Raw genomic sequence first — 18,563 nt, 5'->3', positions numbered from 1 at the left:
TTTGTAGCTCGTCGTGTATCTCACATTTTCCTCCTTGAGGTTTCTGACATGCTCAGTGACACAGTATCGGTGGCTTGTCATCTTGTTGGAAAAACATGGAGGAAAATACAACACGAGGAAAAACAAAGTTGATAACTTCCTTGCTGCCTTGATGACACCTTGCGTTGACAATCATTCTCCCCGAGGTTTACGGGACCAACGGGAAAGCACAACGTATATCGCACGGCCGCTACAAAAGGCAGGACATGCAGAAGAATTCTCAATAGTTGTGCAGCGCTTTAAACAGAGCGAAGTAATGTAAATTTAGTGTCGGTAATATTAAATTCGTACATGAAGTCTCGAGCTGTATTTCTTTCTTTGGCTTCCATAGGAGGATCAGGTGGCAAAAAAGTGAAGTTGTTTTCGCATATCTGTTTACTGGAAAAGTACGAATACGATGCGTTCATTACAGAAGTTCCAACACCACATACGTACCAACGCGAGGAAAGGAGTAAAGTAAGGAAGAGAGGTAGAGAAGAAAAAAAAAACGTTAGCCGGTTCTGGTGCAGCAAGCTGCTCCAGAATACCTGGTGGACTCTAATCTCCCTTTCGACATAGTTTGGTGTCCTAGAGGATGTATGCCGCAACACCCATGCCTTCCAGAAAGAGGGTGCAAATTGGGGGTTGTCTTTCCAGTCCCCTGGCGCTTTCTCTACGTTGAGCCAACGGTCCAAGCTATCCAGGGCGCTGTTCGGAGACTGTCGGCTAGACTTGAAGCGTCTACAGTGCACCAGTAGGAGCTCCGCGTAATCCTGTGTTCTACGTGTTGGACAATTCGGCGTTCCAGCGACTCCTATCCTGTATAGGGATGCTGCTTCTATACTGGAACACTGCGCCTTGGACCACGAATTACAGACTCTAAGGATCGTGGTGTCTTTCTCAGCGGGGAGACGATAGGTGCAGTTGGGATTGATTCGTTCAGGAAACAAGCATTCCATGTCTTCACTCAGCCACATGATCTGAGCAAGAGGTATCAGATTCAATTGTTCAACATTTCATTCAACATCTAACTGGAATCATGTGCGTGTTAAGGGTCAAATAGGTCAAACGGCAAGACAAATAGCGTTATACGGCGTATACGGCGTACTTGTGCAAGAATCAGACGTAAGAGAGGTAAAATGGCATACGCACAGGGTAGCTAGTGGATCATATCCATCGTAACTTTTTCTTTTTCTTTTAGAATAGCAAGCTGCTCTTTGCCTGGCTCTCCTCTCCTTTTTCTCGTTTTCGTTTTTTAATAAACATTCCCCATATCCATGAGGGGGCATCGTGAGCTTGGGCACGGTGCTTGTGCCCGAGCTCAGGCTTCCCCACCCATGGAGACTTAACACAATTTGTGTGTGCCATTTACACATTTGCCAGTGCTCACTGTACACAGTAACCCTGATGTCGGTGGTCCTCAAAGCTCAAAGAACTGGAAGGTGTCTTTTGTGTTATTCATGCATCAAAAGCTCCTCGCGTCCGTAATTTGTACCTTTGTGCTGTGAAACAGTGTAGTATACCGATTCTTCCCCGGTTCTTATTTCTTGAAACTCGCAAGAAGTTGAAGTCAGTTCATCACCTCTTGTAAGGTGCACGGGAGTGGGAGAAAGTGTCGTTTTCACACTACCCCGAGCTGCCTCTTTAACGTCGGTTACCTGAAGGATCTGCCAAGAAGGCTGTATCGAAAAAGGAAAAACCTCGGTGCTTTTTTATTTCAGAAGTTTGGGTGATGTTCTTCACTGCAAGGATGTCGACATATATCCTGCTAGGATGACTTTGCTAATGGCTGCTTATATGTCTGACGATTCGGTGTGCAGTGCATGACAGGACACAGCAGGGCTGACAGACGGCAGAAGTGGCTCGAATGACAGCCTGGTCTTATATGACAGCTTGTCGCACTCTTCGAAAGTGCGTGACCACCGCAGCAGTCCCCAGTTCCCTATTTGTATCGCTCGCAGCACCAAACAATATATTATATTTATAACCTAGTATAATGCACAAAGCCGTTACACAAATGCACACGCATATATCTGGTACTTCATGATCCTATTGCAATGAAAAGTACCCTACAACTTGCACATCATTCGTTACTTAGAGGTGCCACGAGCTGGCAGCTGTACCAAGTCATATAAACCAGATTGTGTTTGATCTCTTGATTTGTAGTGTGAGGTATGATTTCCTGAAGAAGTGTATGTAAACAAACTGCTACTGATCTTTTACACTGATTACTGAAACGTGAGAAAATTTATATGACGGGTACAACGAATTAATCTCGAACATAGATATACAGGTGCTTTATATAGCTGCACCAGATTTTTCTAAAAATAATATATAATTGGGTGCCAAAATCCGTACGTGGAAATATGCATCACGAATGTTGCTATGCAAATGAGCCGAAACAGAAACCGCGTTCCGCAGAAGCGCATGACCTTCGCCGCCGAAGGCCTCTCCGAGTCGCCGGGCGGTTCATCTTGCCAGCAGATCAGCACCTACTCCAATCATCTCTATCGTTCCAAAGCAGGTGGCCCTCTGACGAAGAATGTGCGCTATCCGTCCTGCGCTCATGATCCTCACGGTGTCAGCTCATCTGCATAGCAAAATTTTCAACCCTCTATATTCCAATGAGCTAAAATGCTAGGACCCAAGCAACACGCCAATATTGGTTCAATGTTGCACCCATGTGGGCTGCCAGGATTACCAATATTGGTCCAATATGGGCTGCCAATATATGGGACCAATATGGGGAGTGCAGCCAGGCCAGAACTCAATAGCTCCCCGTATTCGCGGCAGTAAAAAAAAAATTCCTGTCATAGTCACGTGGTATTACTGCGTGAGGCATCATGACGGATGCTCATCGTTGCCGAAGGTCGTTGCGCGCCCCGGAATTGGATGACAAGTTTTTGAAATAGCAGACAGCTATAGCATGACTCTCGCGGGCAGTCGGTCACCTGCAAACAGGGTCGCAGCGTCTCCGCGTCTCGCCGATGTCGGTTGACCAGATCGAGCAAAGAGCAAGTTTATTCGCTTCTTTCTTCGTGAGTTATAGCGACTCTGCCTATGTACTGCTTCCCGATACATGTATCATCCTACGAACAGTCTAGCCGGTTCGGAACTGGAATGCTGTGGTGAGCTGACGCCTGAGGAACACTTTCGAACAATGTTGCATTTTCAAATGCAGAGATAAAGAAGACAGGATTTGGAACGACCCAAGTATTTTTCGTGACGGCGTAAGCTTCGGTGCACTGCGAACACGAAAAGAAGATGCTCATTTGTGAAATCGGCCTTGCTCGCTTCCAGAAGACTGTGTATGTGTTTTGCAAGTTCGAACTTGGTTTGGTTGCAGTCTATTCAACAAACGAAACGTCCTGTACGCACGGTGAATATATGAGTCAAACTTTTGAGTCAATGCGTTGCATCAAATAAATGTGTATTTCGCCTGTCAAAAGTGTGCCCTTATTTTGGAATAACGGGCGCCAGGCGTGAACACCAGTAGAAGTCGATGGTAGCCAGGACTGGCCGAACGGCGAGCCAAACAGAGAGGCTCCTGATTCGCTGGCTGCTAGGCATCATGACGCATTTTCATTGGCCGCATGCCCAGTGTTGCCTGAATTGTCTCAAACTGTGGGCTCTATGGGGAGCTGTTGGCGCCTGACCAGGCTCCATATAGGACTAATATGGGCTGCCCATATTGGCAAGCCCATTTTGCCCATATTGGGCCAATATTTCCGTGATAACGCCAACGGTGAGTCCACGTAATAATAAAGCATTATCCGGTATAATATCTAGCACTGATATTACTTCTGTCTTCTTTTTCCTTTTTTATTTCTGCAGATCTTATTGATCCACGTTGCATCGCGTTGCAAAAACAACACTGCATCGCCCTAAAAACGAAGAATAGGTGCTGGGCCCGTCTTCCTGAAGGACCCAGGTAGTCGCATTGCCTCTGTAGGATGGGACAAGCAAAAGTTTGCCCATATCACATTTCAAAAATAGTGCTGCCTTCGCATAAAAACGAAGAGCAGGATCAACTAGTGCTAGGCAGGCAGTCCTACGGAACTGCCAAAGCCAAACATCCCTCAGAAGCCTTCATTTGGTTCAGTCCCACAGAACTGACATTTCAAGAGAAAATGTTCCCGGAAACAGCACCGCAAGCGATACTGCCCCGACGACCTTTTAATCGGCCGAGCATTCAAAGACACGGCCCACAGTCGGACCGCGGTATCCAGGGGCTCTTCTCCAAAATCTGAAGGACCAGCTCCCTTTCGCCTCCCTCCACCGCGTACACGGAGTTGAAGGGACTTGACCGGCCGCTTCCGTTGTCATTATAGAGAAGCCAGCGACATTTTAGCCCGAACGAGACGTCCGATTCGAGTGTCACGCATGCGCATTAGACGCGTGACTTTACTCAAACGACCACCGCTCTCAGTCGGTTTGACCGATTGGCATCGCGAAGCAAGATGGCGGCTGTTTGCAGCGAGTGGAAAATTGAGTTGGAGTGCATGTTACAGCGGGATTTACAGATGTGTTGACTGTTTCAAACAATGCGTATCATCTGCGGGAAGTTGCTGGATGTAACGACGTATTGAGTTGGGCATTTCACACGCTTCAACGTTCAATCTTGCCGTGCTGCTTGGGCATACCAACACGGGTACGTACCATTTTATGCATTTTCAGTCAATATGGGGTGTACACGGGCAATACAGGGCTCATATTGCCGACACTTCCCAATTTTGGTTGAAACTTGGCAATATGGGACCCATATTGCCAAGTTTTAGCCAATATGGGGTAAATCCCTGCGAAAAGGTCCCATATTGGACCCGTATCGCCAATGTCCAGCCAATATGGGTTCAATATTGTGTGCTGCTTGGGGAGCTGGTACAGCTTGGGACAAAAGTTATTTAGTTATTTATTTTTTCTTTGCGGAATAGCAAGCCGACGTCCCGTTTGGGTGACCTTTCCCCTCGTTTTTTTTCCTTTGGTCTAATAAATGTATCACCCCCCCCCCCCACCGTGCAGATTCGTCATGTCATATTCAAGTGTTGTTGACCAGCGATGTCGTTCATCCTACAGTGATACCGGCACATTTGTTGCAGTGTCTTTCAGGTGTGCATTGACAGTTGTCAGGGCACGTAACACCCAGAACACAAGCTCAGAGGATAATGTCATGACCTGCGAGAGACACGAAGGAGTCGCCACAATGATGCCACGGTAACGTGGTGCTAATAATTCCAAAATTCGTTACGTTCAAGCTTGTGCCCTTCCGGTGCAGCTTCACTCACGACAATGGCACCTTAAATAGAAAGATAAGTATTGAGTATCTCATGCTCTGGACTCCATAATGTAAAAGCCTGCATCTGGGCACACAGACAAGACGGTACACAACACACGACTCAAAATACTCTACTCTGGATTCACTCTACTACATCGTCGATTAAACCGTGTGAGCCACCCATAAAGGGTTTATTATATTTTATCAGGACAGCAGTTTTGAGTCTCTTGGTCTTGCAACGCGTGCTGTTGCTTTCCATAGCTTGTTACATGTCCTGGACACCTGTTTACGTCAAAATATACGCGTTACCGACGGCAGTATGTCTCAGAAGGTGACAGGGAAACCCTTCGTGAAGGAAACCTTATAACCGGGTTTTAGTACATCGTACGCTACCGCCTTTGCGTACGCAAGGAATAGTGTTGATGGTTCTGTGCACGCCCATAACAGAAAGAGAGCTTCGCGCAGTGCGCACAACCACCACGCTATCGCTTACGTACCTAAAGGCGATAGTGTAGATGCACTAAAACTCACTAATTGTTCACCAATCCTAAACAGACCTTAATCGTTCGCAAGCGGAAAATGGGGCGATCTGGTAAGTGAAACACAAGGAGAGAAAGATTTCAGTTCAGTAGTCGCCGGTATTCTGAACACTGTCTGTTTTTATACTAGACATAGGACATCGTCTTATACGGCTTACTACAAGAGATGTCCGTTGGAAATGACGGCGCCCTCGAATGTGGAGCTTTTAGTTTGATCAGATATTCACACAATTTCCTATTATTTCCTACTATTGTTACCGAAGTGGAGGGCGAAGACAACTGCGAAGCATAGAGGCGTCATAGTGTCCACCGAGAGATATTCAGACGTTGAAACTCTCGTGGGAAGAGAAACAAGAGTTCTTTTGTCAGAAGTCATCAGAAACAGTTTTAGTTTAAAACCTCATTTCCTCGGTTTCCTAAGTCTCCTGAAACACGGGCAACCTAAGGGCATTTCCAGGAAAGCACACCCTTCTGAACGGCGTTTGCTTTCCATAACACACGATAAAGGAGATACTCCGTTTCGCAAACGAGCCTTTGCGGAAGAGAAGGTTGCTTATCTCCTTTACGTGCGAAAAGGTGTAGTCTGGAACACAGAGCCAGTCGACGACTGTTAGTCCACGGCAATTGAAATTAAGAATGCACGACTTGAAGATTTTAATTATACAACGAATGAAGCTAGAAAGTCATTTTGCAACTAATTTAATAATTGCAGTTTATAAACACCTCGCGAAGGCTCTCGAGCCACATCTCAGATGGCGCTACTGCGCGAAAGCAAGACCGGCGCTGTCGTGTGTCACCGGCGCGAACTCCTTTTAGAAAGGTGTCCTTCAAAGCAGTAATGGACCCCCACCACAAAGGAGTTCTAGTTAGCCCGTATGTCAGAGGTACTAAACACTCTAGTCAAGGGTTCTAGCCAACCGCTCATAAGTCATAACGCGGCTTGCGTCGAGCCGTATCAACCGGAACCAATCGGTTGATACGATTTCGAATCACGCGACTGCGATTGGTTCCGATAGGTACGATAACCTTACCAACGGGTTGCTAAAACTACCCTATATTTCCGCAAATTACATGAAGCCGGATAGCGGCTCTCACACCTCATGTGTTATTAATGCGTTAGCGTTAGAGTCCTCGCTACGAAAGAATCGCGGCGTGGTCTGTCTGTAGCCATGGAAGTAGAGATTGAGGAGATGGCGCATGGCGAGCGCGACGCGGCACGCCGGTATTGTGGCACTGTAGGTGTGGAAGTCGAAGCTGTGGAAGCTGTGCCGAGGAGCGGTGGCGAAGGAAGGCTGAGGCTGCGAGACGGCGCTGCCAAGCTGAATCGGAGGAAGCTCGAAAGGCTCGTTTTGCTGCGGATGCCACTGCAAAGTTACGAAAGCGAAGTACAGAGAAGACTCCAAAGTAGTCTACGTTTCCATAGGTCTCTACGGAGCGCAATGCATGCATAGACTCAGCGTTCCGTAACGGACACTTAGTTGAATCAGTGAAATACTTAACGTGCTACTTCACCGACCATAAAGCCATGATGTTAGCTTTGCATAAAGAGATCCCCGCCGACCTGAAGGTCCATGGAGTTTGGACCTCTACAATGAACGAAACCACCGAATAAAGATGTCAAACAAAGCCTCTATTGAGTCCTCATGTGTCCAGCGAAACAGTCTTCCAATGGTGGAAGATATATGTGTGCCAAAACAAACAAACAAAGGGCCAGGTCATGGCCTCATGTGTACAACCAAAAACAAACAACAAAAAACGCGGTTTCAGATCGGCGACACCTTATTGGCGTTCATAAAGGTGTTAGCTTGACCTCAGACAAAGCTGAAGGGTAGGAAAAACGGAGATTTGTTGAGGTATCATCCCAGTTCCGGAACACGTGAGCACATGTACAGCCCCTTTTGTAGAGCGCATGGTGGAACCAACGACAATGTTCGAAATTAAGTAATATGGGCTTTCAAAAACTTGTCTGCGAGTTATGAAAGTAGGTGTCTCGGTAACGTCACAGGATCACGCTACCATATCTTTGTAACGGGAATACTTGTTCACCCCACCAACTTAAAATGGTAGCGATATTGCTGCTTCCCTATCGGAAAAGGTATCGACTACAGCAAAATACAGTTACATTAAATTGTATTTAGCCATCATGAACCTGTTTTCAAAGTAGTCGACATGCCTCTTCTATTAGAAGTTGCGGTGCAGAATAGCTCAAGAACCTGTGGTACTTCACCAGTTTTAATACACTATCACGGAGCTGACACAAAGCATGTCTGCGAGTCGAGGAAAGTACACGCTTTTTTTCAGCCGAAAACCGATGGCATTGTCCAAATGGAAATCCCTGATAGCGTCTAATGAACCTTGTCGTCGACTTAGAATTGCTGGTCAGGATTGCCAACAGTCCAGATACATACATGATCTCCATGTATCGACAGGCTGGCCTGCGATTCCCCTAGAAATTCCACCGACTTGTAACGTAAACCATGTAACGCTGTACAGTACAGAACGTTTGCACCTCACCGTTACCCACCTCATCATATCATCCAATGTATGTGTGTGTATGTTGCACAGTAAAAGCACGTGCATTACAAAAAAAGAAAAAACAAAACAAGAATAACAACGTCGTCTTTCCCGCTGCACAATGACGAGACGCAGAGCGCGCCAGCAACGCGCCCTATCATGACCATGAACTCTTCGTCGTCAAGGCTGCGCTGGGTGATAAGACCAGCATGCACCTCGACGACAGATAAAGTGTGGTAAGAAGCACGAAAGAAGTTATTCGCCACGAAAGCATCACGAAAGCGTGCCATCATGCGTAGACCAAGGTGAGATGCGCTGCTTCGACCGGCGTTGCGAGTCAAGGGTCGTAGAAGGAATCCTTCAACTATCCAAGTTTGCGCGGGCTTCCATGAACTTAATGAAGGCTCGGCTTTCGTCTTTTCGGCCAGCCCCCTACGCGAATGCAACACCCTTCTTCACGAACAGTCGGAAACTACCTGGCCGTCTCGCTCTCCTCGTTTATAGGTAGGTAATTGAGGATTATCTTTTTGGGCCAGAGGGATTGATAGCTTATATGTCAGCGATTTAAAGTGGGGCAGGGCACTAGTCAAGAAGGACACGTGATACCACACGTGAACGGCGCCTTTCGCGTGATACGTCAAGGGGTATCATACGTCACGTACAATGTCTTGAAGGAAGGAACCGAAAAGTGAAAAATAACCCCCCCCCCCTCCATTTCCTTGCAAACCATCGTGCTCGACATTGTTGTTTGATAACACACACATAGCGTCACTTCTCAATTCGGCGTGTTTTTTTACGCGCAAATAGTTTCAAGAACGTCAGAACCTGGACGGTGCTGCCAACAAACGGCTAAAAAGAGCAATTTGTCCAGGTCCACTGTACAGGTATGGTGGGCTAGAAGGACTGGTGTGCTTACCGCCATAGTAAATACATGGAATGTGCGGTGCTACTGATTTGAAGTCAAGCTCCTGAGATCCGGTGCTACGCGTTTGCTGCGAACCATGCGGGTTATCGTTGAACTAGTCCAACATGTCCCGTGTGTGACGGTGTATGCATTCTTGACCATAGATTGAGAAGTTACCCGTCAAAAAGAACTCGTTATAAGTTAAGTTACCCTGTGAAAAATGTAACTAAGTTAATAACGAAGTTCTTCAGCCTGAAATGTAACTCGTAGTTACTGAGTTACTTAGAAAAAAAGAACGAGTTACTTCCAAGTTACTTCGGACACAAAATAGCATTACGCAGGTGCAGCGCGTGTGAGCAGATGAGTTAGACCTTCAGTTCCCTGTGGAGGAATGCAACACGCTTAGATCGTCTTCGTTTATATCCGACAATAGACCAAATTTGGTAGAGTTGAACAAGAGGTGAACAAGGAGCTAGAGGTGAACAAGGTCGCACCCGAAAGCCACGGTCTTGAGGGGATTACGATGGTCCCTGAAAGGGACGCGACCTTCGGTCCTACTTTTCTCTTAATAGGGGACAGCGAACAAGTGCCCATTCCTAGAATCAAGCCCTCTCCTTCCGCTTTGTTTCGGTTTCAGTGTGCCTACCAACGCCATGATGACGTTTCTCTGGTAGAGGTCTATTCGAACGCTTTGCATCTTACTCCCTGTGGGCGCACAATGGTTCAGCTTCATTTCAATGGCAGCGGCTCTTATTTCCTGAATAAAATACTGTAATTGATTCAGTATCACGTTTTATGGCAAAAACTGCCATGAAGGAACCGGAGAGAAAGCAAGAAAATACGTGCACCTCAGTAAAAAGCGAATTCAAAGTAATTTGGAACTTAACTTACTTTGGCAAAGTTACCTGAAAAAGGAACGAGTTCCTCTGGAAGTTACCACGGCGCAAAAGTACGGAGTTAAGTTACAAGTTGCCAAAAAAAAGGAACTTAGTTACAGTAACGAGTTACTTGTAACGAGTTACCTCGAACTGTGTTCTTGACTATTGTTATAGTGAACATTTTTTTACCAGCACTATGTTGGTTTGCATTCTGACCGTTTACTATCATCCGCAATTCTTTGTAACAAAGCACGTGACATTTGTTGCCGTCACGTCTAAAAAGCAGCCCATCCCTGCAAGCGAAAGATACCGAAGCGTTGCGAAGCGCGCGTGGCTGCGTCTCTTATCTTCGGCGGGTGATGACTCATAACTAACGTGGGAGAAACAAAATCGAGGTTTGTGATTACTGCTTCCAAAAGCTTGCCTCCTTGGTTTCTTTCTATTCACTCTTTGTTTTCAACCTAGATTACCAAGTTGCTGTGTACAGCAAGCTCCCCAGTCAACACCAACTGTTGGTGGAAAGTAGAATCTACGTTGTCTAATGTTGACTAATGTTGAACAATGTTGAATGTATAGAATGATAACGCTGAACCAACGCTGTTTCAACTGTAGTTGGTCAATGGTGAATCGTGAACGTAAAGAAAAACGTTGATTTTTCATTAAAGAATCAACTGTAGTTATATGCAGCAAATAGTTGCATTGGTTCTACATTGTACCTTCAACATATTGTCAACCTTTATCACGAATGGAAACCCGTTGCTTCTTCAGTGCGCACCCAATTGATTCGCACTGTATTTTATTTTTACGTTTCATTGTGCCGTTCGCGTGTAGAGTTAAGCCTGTATGAGGTGGTATTTATATCACTCATGCTGCCATTACTAATAATATTTATTTATTTTATACTCTCATAGCATTATACTTTTTTACCCATATTTGTAAACGACTCATCACGAATCGCACGTATTCAGTAAACAAATAAAAAAAGCATTTTACCTTTTCCACGCCATTATAATGATCGGTCACGGAGGTTGAGGGGCATAACAAGAAATCAATTTCCCAACAAGCGCGGGCCGAGCGCAACTATGTCTGCCTGCCTCATCGCCATCGACATTCTCCAACCGCCGTTTGAAATAGTCGAGGCTGGCGAGTGACGAGGCGCGTCGTCGTGGCAGTTCGGTAGGATGGACATTCATTTTGTCACAGGGAAAGGTCTTGGGAACGTCAGCATCATGCGTATTTTGTACTGCAATCTCTGGAGCATCGAGGCAGTACTGGCCAATGCGGTGAACAACTATGTTGAGCGTAGCAGCGAATGCCGCAGTGTGCGAGAGGCAGTGTTTCTTTGTTCTCCGCCCTTCAAGTTTCACAGGTGAGTTTTATTTCTTCACTTTGCCTCACTTAATACGTGTGCGTCCTTGTTTTCTCAACGAGCATATGTGGTAGAAGTGTGGTGCATAACAGTTTAGTATCCGAAGTAAACAGCTTTGTGTCGTTTTCTGTACCTGCAGAATCTGGTTGCGTATCACTGACAAATTTATGCGAACTGTGGGACTGTGTGTGGTGCGCGTGTGTGCGTAGTTTGGTGTGTCCGAATGTTTATTTAATATGCTCTGATGACATCCTACTGGGGTAAGGTTTAATGCTGTCTGGTTTATGGCTGCTGTAAATGCCTTCCGAGTGTCAACATCAGTTTGCAACGGAGCTTGACTCCATTGTTGAAGTCGCACGTTCAAACAGTACGTAGCGCAGTTATTTCAGATGCCACAAGTTGCAAAATGCAGATATCTTTGTTCACATCTCTTCGAATCACGCACTATTTTATAGGTGCTCGTGATATCTGGAACTGGGAGTGGTGAAAGCAGCGGTGGCCTATTCTATGAGCAGTCTGATAGTACAGATAAGATTGGCTGCAAAGGAAATGAGTTACCTTTCCACATCTGACTGCGCTGTTCTCCAAGGTTCCTTGTTTTTTTTTTTTTTTTTTGTATAACCACTAATCTGGTTGTTGAGTGAGCTAGTGTCGCTGTTTGTAGTTTTGTATGAACTAATAGCTTCTGTTACAGTTGTCAGAGAGCTTGAACTGCATGTGATTTCGTCACATCGATAGACAGCGTCACTCATTTGTAAAGGACCTGGCGTCCCCCTACAACAATGGAGAGCAGGGCATAAACCAGAAGACGAAGACATCGCTCGGACATGCTAGTGATTAGGCTGCTTCCGCATCACACCATCAATACTCCGAAAGATGCTGCGGTAGGGGTCATGTATGTGTTCCCAGTGGTTGTAGAGTGTCTGTTTTTTTTTCATTTTTTTAACGACCACCCACGTGATTATTATTATTATGATCATTATCACTGATTATCTTTTTTGTACATGTTTCAGTACTTGATTTAATAAACAAGCGCATAAACGGTCATGCCCCTCATTATCTTATTGAATATTCATTATTACACATTTGTACTATTGTACTTGAACACAGTTAGGCTTGAGGATACCTGCGCTTTTGCCCCAGTAGAAGTGGAGTAGCATAGTAGGAAGAGGTAGCAGTAGACAACGTAGAATAAACAGTTATTCACAACATTTGGTGAACGTTCTATCAACGTAGAAATAGCGTTATAAAATTGTAGTAGATTCTACGTGTTTTTGACCGGACATTTTCTACGTAGAATCTACGTTGCACGCTATCGCAGATTCTACGACGGTGCTGTAGATTTGCAATGTTATTTCAACATTGATTCTACATTTCGTGGTTGACTGGGTCGGAACATTATGTCACGGAATATAGGCCGATGGTAGATTGTTCAACTAAAGTGTCACTTAACTAAACTATGGCGCTATCTGTACAGTGTACTTCGCCGTACATCTTATTTGTTATGCAATTCTTTTGCTCCTTATGTAGCTCGTGTAGTTAACCGCTTATAAAGGAACACGGTATCAGCTATGAAACACAAAATTTCATTGTACACTAGTGTTGTAGCGGCATCCGCGTGTACAGGGCATGCGTGGACCCTCAAGGGTCTTCCCTCTGCCAGTAGCGCCGCAGTAGTATTATCTCTGCATGCACTCTTTTACTGCGGATTAACACAATAACCAGACCATATACTTGTATAAAAGAAGAAAAAAAGTGTCACTCTTGTGTTATTAGCCGAAAATGCTTGAATGGAATTGATGCGATATTAAGGTTCCTGTAACATCACGTTAAGTTCATATTATCCACCGTCTGAGCGGCCTAAGAGCGCTCGTAACGTGACATTACACAGTTTCAAGTTGTAAAGTTTAGTATACACCCTACGCCCAGTAACGAATACGTACCGCCATGAACATGAGCACATTTTTATTCTTTTTTTTTTTTGAAAAATGTACCGCATGACTCAAGAGGTACGGCGAACCTGATAAAATATGTTTCGTGCATGAGGCACACATGCGATACGGTGCGCCTTTGCCACGTAATGGAGGAAGTATTTGCACGAACGAGCGAAATCAGACAACCGTCAAACACTGTCAGGCCTTGAGACATTTGTCCTACATTTTGCACGTTAACCCGTTCACCATATGTGCATCTGCTTGCATTGTCGCCGCCTGCAGCAGGCGTCCTCGGGTATACCCAGTCCGACTCTGTCGCGGCTCACATCCCCATGTTTTTCTTTTACCTCATCACAACAATCAGCTAATAAGAGTATAACATAGTTACAAATGGAGCCTATTGACATTGAATCAGTGTTGTGCGTAGAGGCGCTACTTGTAGTCGCTACTTTTTTCAGTAGCGGAGGTGTAATTCCGCTACATTTGTTATTTGTAGCGGGAAAGTAGTTTCCGTTACAATTTTGAGTAGCGGAACCGCCTCCGCTACCGCGACTTTTGAGTGAGAAAATAAAATAAATTAGACGCTAGACTCTAGCGTCTAAAGGTGATTTTACTACATGGTCCGTATCGTATTCAACTGTGAAACCGGTAACGATACATGGTATTCACTTTAGGTTCGACCGATTCATGTCAGACCAGAGCCTTCAAATCGCTGCTGTCTTAATTCCGAGGTTCAAGCTCTCATGGCTCACGGATGAAAACCAACGAAAGGAAGTAACCAGCTTGACGAAAAACGAAACGAAATGTTAAACGAAATGTTAAGGTGTTCGGCAGCCTCAAGTGAGCGCGCCGAGGAATCCACGAGCGAGCTCCATGCAGATGACTTATTTTCTTTTGGGGAGTCCTTCTGCAGCAGATCCAACTGATCGTGACCTTACTCAGTACCTTTTTATGCCAGATAACTTTAATTTGACATCGGTAAAGCAGGGTTATCCAAGAGTGCACGGGGCGTTCCTCAAGCTGAATACCGCCGTACCATCAAGAGCGTCTGACGAACGACTTTTCAGTGTTTGAGCCGATACGTTCACCAAGAAACGTGTTAGGCTCAGTGACGGGAACTTTGAGCGGCAACTGCTCTTGAAGTTGAATGCAAGTGTGTAATGACTTTTTCAGAAAGTACTGATCGCAAGAAATAAAGTATCAGCAAGAGCACATATCTTTGAATGTATCGAATCACACATTCATAGGCCTTCTGCGGAAGGCCTATGCGGAAGTAGCGGAAGGGTAATTGCGCTACATTTTTTTGGTAGCGGTATCGCGCTACATTCGTAAATTTGTAGCGCCGCTAGTATCGCGATACTTTTAAATAGGGTAGCGGTTAGCGGTATTTCGCTACCTAATTTGAGTAGCGGGAACAACACTGCATTGAATACGGCTAAGGGTACAATGCCACGATTGCTGAATATATAGTCCCGCCTAGCGATAGTCCTGACTGTCGCCTTCCTAAGCGTGGCCGGCTACGGCAAGCAGTTATATGCCTTCTTTCTTGAGTTATATGGTTACATGATTTACAACAGTAACACATCACCAAAAAGTTATCCTTGCGCGTATAAATCATCCGCACCCAAGTTACCGAACATACAAACCTGCCGAACGCAAACTGTATAGGAAACCTTAGCCGGAGCTGGAGACTTCATGAATGGAAACGCAATACTGGATATTGCCTTTTGCTATGACCTATCCCTAGTCGTCAGAAGCTACACTAAAATTCAAGAAACTGGTGCATCAGAATAGAATAGAATAGAAAAAAAAAGAAAAAAAAATGGAAACTTAGGTCGCACTGGTGTGACCAGCTGTTCCAGGACGCTTGACGTGTGGAAGCACTGAATGAATTAAAAGATTATAACAGCACGTATGTCCTTGAGATAGGTCGTGAGCGCACACAGCGCAGGTTGCTGGTGCTGCCTTGGCCAGCTCCCCAATACCCTCTCAACACTAAATGGTCGGTTGTCAAGTTTCGCGAGGGCGTTCTTCAGTATTCGCCGACTAGAGTCGAAGCGTCGGCAGGTGACCAGCACGTGCTCCGTGTTCTCCACGGTTCTGCATGTTGAACAGTTCGGCGATCCAACGGCACCTATCTTATGAAGGAATGCTGCTCCGAACAGGACGTTGAGTCGCAGGCGATGGATGACGGACTCTAACGGCCTTGGCATCTTCGATGGGAGGCAGTAGGTGCAGTTGGGGTCGAATCGCGCGAGGAACGACTGATTCATGTCGTCGCCTGTCCACATGGTTTTAGAGAGGCGATCACGTAAGGAGGCCAGCAATACTTGATATGTTCCTAGTGTCTAATAATTTTGTCTGGAAATGGGACTGCCAAGCACTTGGTGGACTTTCAGATCACAAGGTGGTCCTTTTGAGATGCACCATATAAAGTTACGTAAGCATACAAGACCTAAATCCAGACATTCTACTCGCACGATTTCTCTGGGGCAGATCCTTCTATCATTTTAACCAGATCTGTAGCACCACGAGAAATGTTAATATAGTCTGGAAAATTTTCAAGGCCACTGTAAGCTTGTGCATAACGCCCAAGAAGGCTCGCAAGGTTTACACTCGGAGACCATGGATAACACGCGACATTTTGCATCTTAAGCGTCGCATAACTAAAATTAGACGGCGAAGTAATCTAACCCAGCGTTTCCCAAACTTTTGGCGGTGATGGACCCCCCGAAGCGATGAGAACCAATTCACGGACCCCCCCCCCCCCACACACACACACAAATATACCGGGATACGCGCTGTGTACACTGCATTGCAGACTGCGTTTAATATGCGCGACAGGGTATAACGAGGAATGGAATTAATGTCTTCTCTCAAAATTGATAATACCAAACAGAGGTATCATCGGTAGTGCCACCATCGCTGCAAGAGGTCCGCAGGCTGCCAAATATAAAATGCGCTAAACACAGGAACACTCTCAGTCAGTTCGAACTCGAAGCAAAACGATATGACGCACTGGATTTCCCATGCTAGCCAGTGCATAACCAGCAACCTCGTCAGCTGCTGCGTGCTTTCGATACAGCTTCAGAAACGATTCCGGACTGGTTTCTTCTTCTTGTTTGTATGTGTATGACTCGGACAAACGTGCATTGCAGAACTTTTCTATCAGAAATTAGAAGCTAGCCGTTAAAGCATGCTTGTAGCAATTTTGGAAGTTCTTGGTGTTCGGAAATCGGGCAGCATGTACGAGCGCGTGTTTGTTTGGAAATCCTTACTGAAATGTGAGAGACGGTCGCGGACCCCCACGGACACTCTCGCGGACCCCCAGGGGTCCGCCGACCACAGTTTGGGAAACACTGATCTAACCGTGGTTCCAGGTTCGACGAAAGTCCTAAAAGAGGAAATTAAGTGAAGCTAAAAAGAAATATTTTAGCCGCGTCCTAGATCATACATCAAGAAGTATTCTTCGGTTTTGTTGGTAAAAAGAAATGTGGAGATATTAGTCCCAAAAGACTCGGGACTGGCTACTCCAGGACGCGTTATAGAAGTCTTCTCGGCAAGGCAATATTGCGAATTATTTTCTTAGAAGGTACCGAGCAGGTTGCCCATGTCCTCAAAATTATTTTCCAAATGTCGCTGTACGAAGGGAATGCCTCGAACACACACACACACACATACATTGGATGATGATGGGGTGGGCGATTCACCGCCGCTGAGGCGGTACACTGCCCCATTTCGCATTGGGGGGGGATGAAGGAATGATGATGGGGCTTTCAAAGAGCCGTCGCCAGACCGGTGGAACACAAGTACTCCGCCAGAAGACGAAGGCCCTGCGTCTGGTGAGCAGCGTTCGATCACGGACCGAGGATCTTCGCTAGGTTGAACGGCATGTCAATGCGTTGCATAGAGAGTTCCATAAGGGCACGCTCGTGGTGGTATTGCCCACAAGCCAGGATGAATGCCTCGAACGAATGCAAATGCGCTTGTGTAAAACCGATATGTAAGGCATGAGACTCATCTTTGGTTTCGACAACAACAACAACAACATATATATTGTGATGATGAAGTGGGGAGGTTTTCCACTCTAGGAGTGGAACGCTACCCCATAGCTAGGGGTCTAATATGAGTGGTGACAATGATCAGTGATGACGATGAGAGATGACGGGAATGATCGAAGTGGCGATGACGATGCTGGACGTGATCGTGGTGGTGGGAGTGTCCGAGGGCGCTGCTGGGGTCATAGTGAGTCCTTTAGGCCTGTCGCCTCAAAGAAGTCAACCACGTGACGTAAGGCCGCCCTGGAGTCGGCCGCGGTGTCCCAAGGGCCGAGGATGGTCGACAAGTTGAAGGGGCGGCAGCCAAGGGTGGCAAGCTGCGACTGCAGTGTACGCCTCTCGTTGACATAGGTCCGGCAGCGGAGGAGTATGTGCTCAACGTTGGCAAGTACGCCACACTCGTTGCACATAGGGCTAGCCTCACAGCCTAGCTGGTATCGATAGGACGGAGTGAAGGCCACATTCCGACGTAGCCTGTGGATGAGTGACTTCAGAGGACGAGGAAGCTTGGCAGGCAGTCGGTATGACAGCGTTGGGTCTACATTCCCCAAAGAGGACATAGTTGGAATGTCGTGTTGCCACTGTAGGGTAGACCAGGAATCGGACAAATGCCTGAGGAGGGATCTTCTGTCTCCTCTCGAGAGTATAATGGGCATAGAAGGTCGTTGTTGGTGTGCAGCGGCAGCGGCAGCGTCGGCCTCGTGGTTCCCAGTTATTCCGCAATGCCCTGGAACCCACTGAAAGGCAACGTAGTGGGAGCGATCTTGTAGGGACTTCAAGGCGCACAGGATGTCTATCACCACTGAGGCAAGGGAACCGCGGATGCCCATGTTTTTAATGCACAGGAGAGCTGCTTTGGAGTCTGTGTAAATTACCCAGTGCCGCGGTTCACAGTCTTCCGCATATGTCAAAAATAACAAGATAGCATAAAGTTCAGCGGATGTCGATGAGGTACGGTGAGATAGACGACACCCACGTGTAACAGACTGTGATGGAATGGCAAAGGCTGAAGATGAAGTGTCCCTGGTCGACGATCCATCCGTGTATACAGCGGTACTGTTGCGGTATTGAGCCTCG

This window comes from Ornithodoros turicata, chromosome 2, assembly GCF_037126465.1.
Source record: "Ornithodoros turicata isolate Travis chromosome 2, ASM3712646v1, whole genome shotgun sequence".
NCBI lineage: Eukaryota > Metazoa > Arthropoda > Arachnida > Ixodida > Argasidae > Ornithodoros > Ornithodoros turicata.
The sequence above is the reverse complement of the archived record's forward strand: the minus strand, read 5'-3'. Positions refer to the sequence as shown.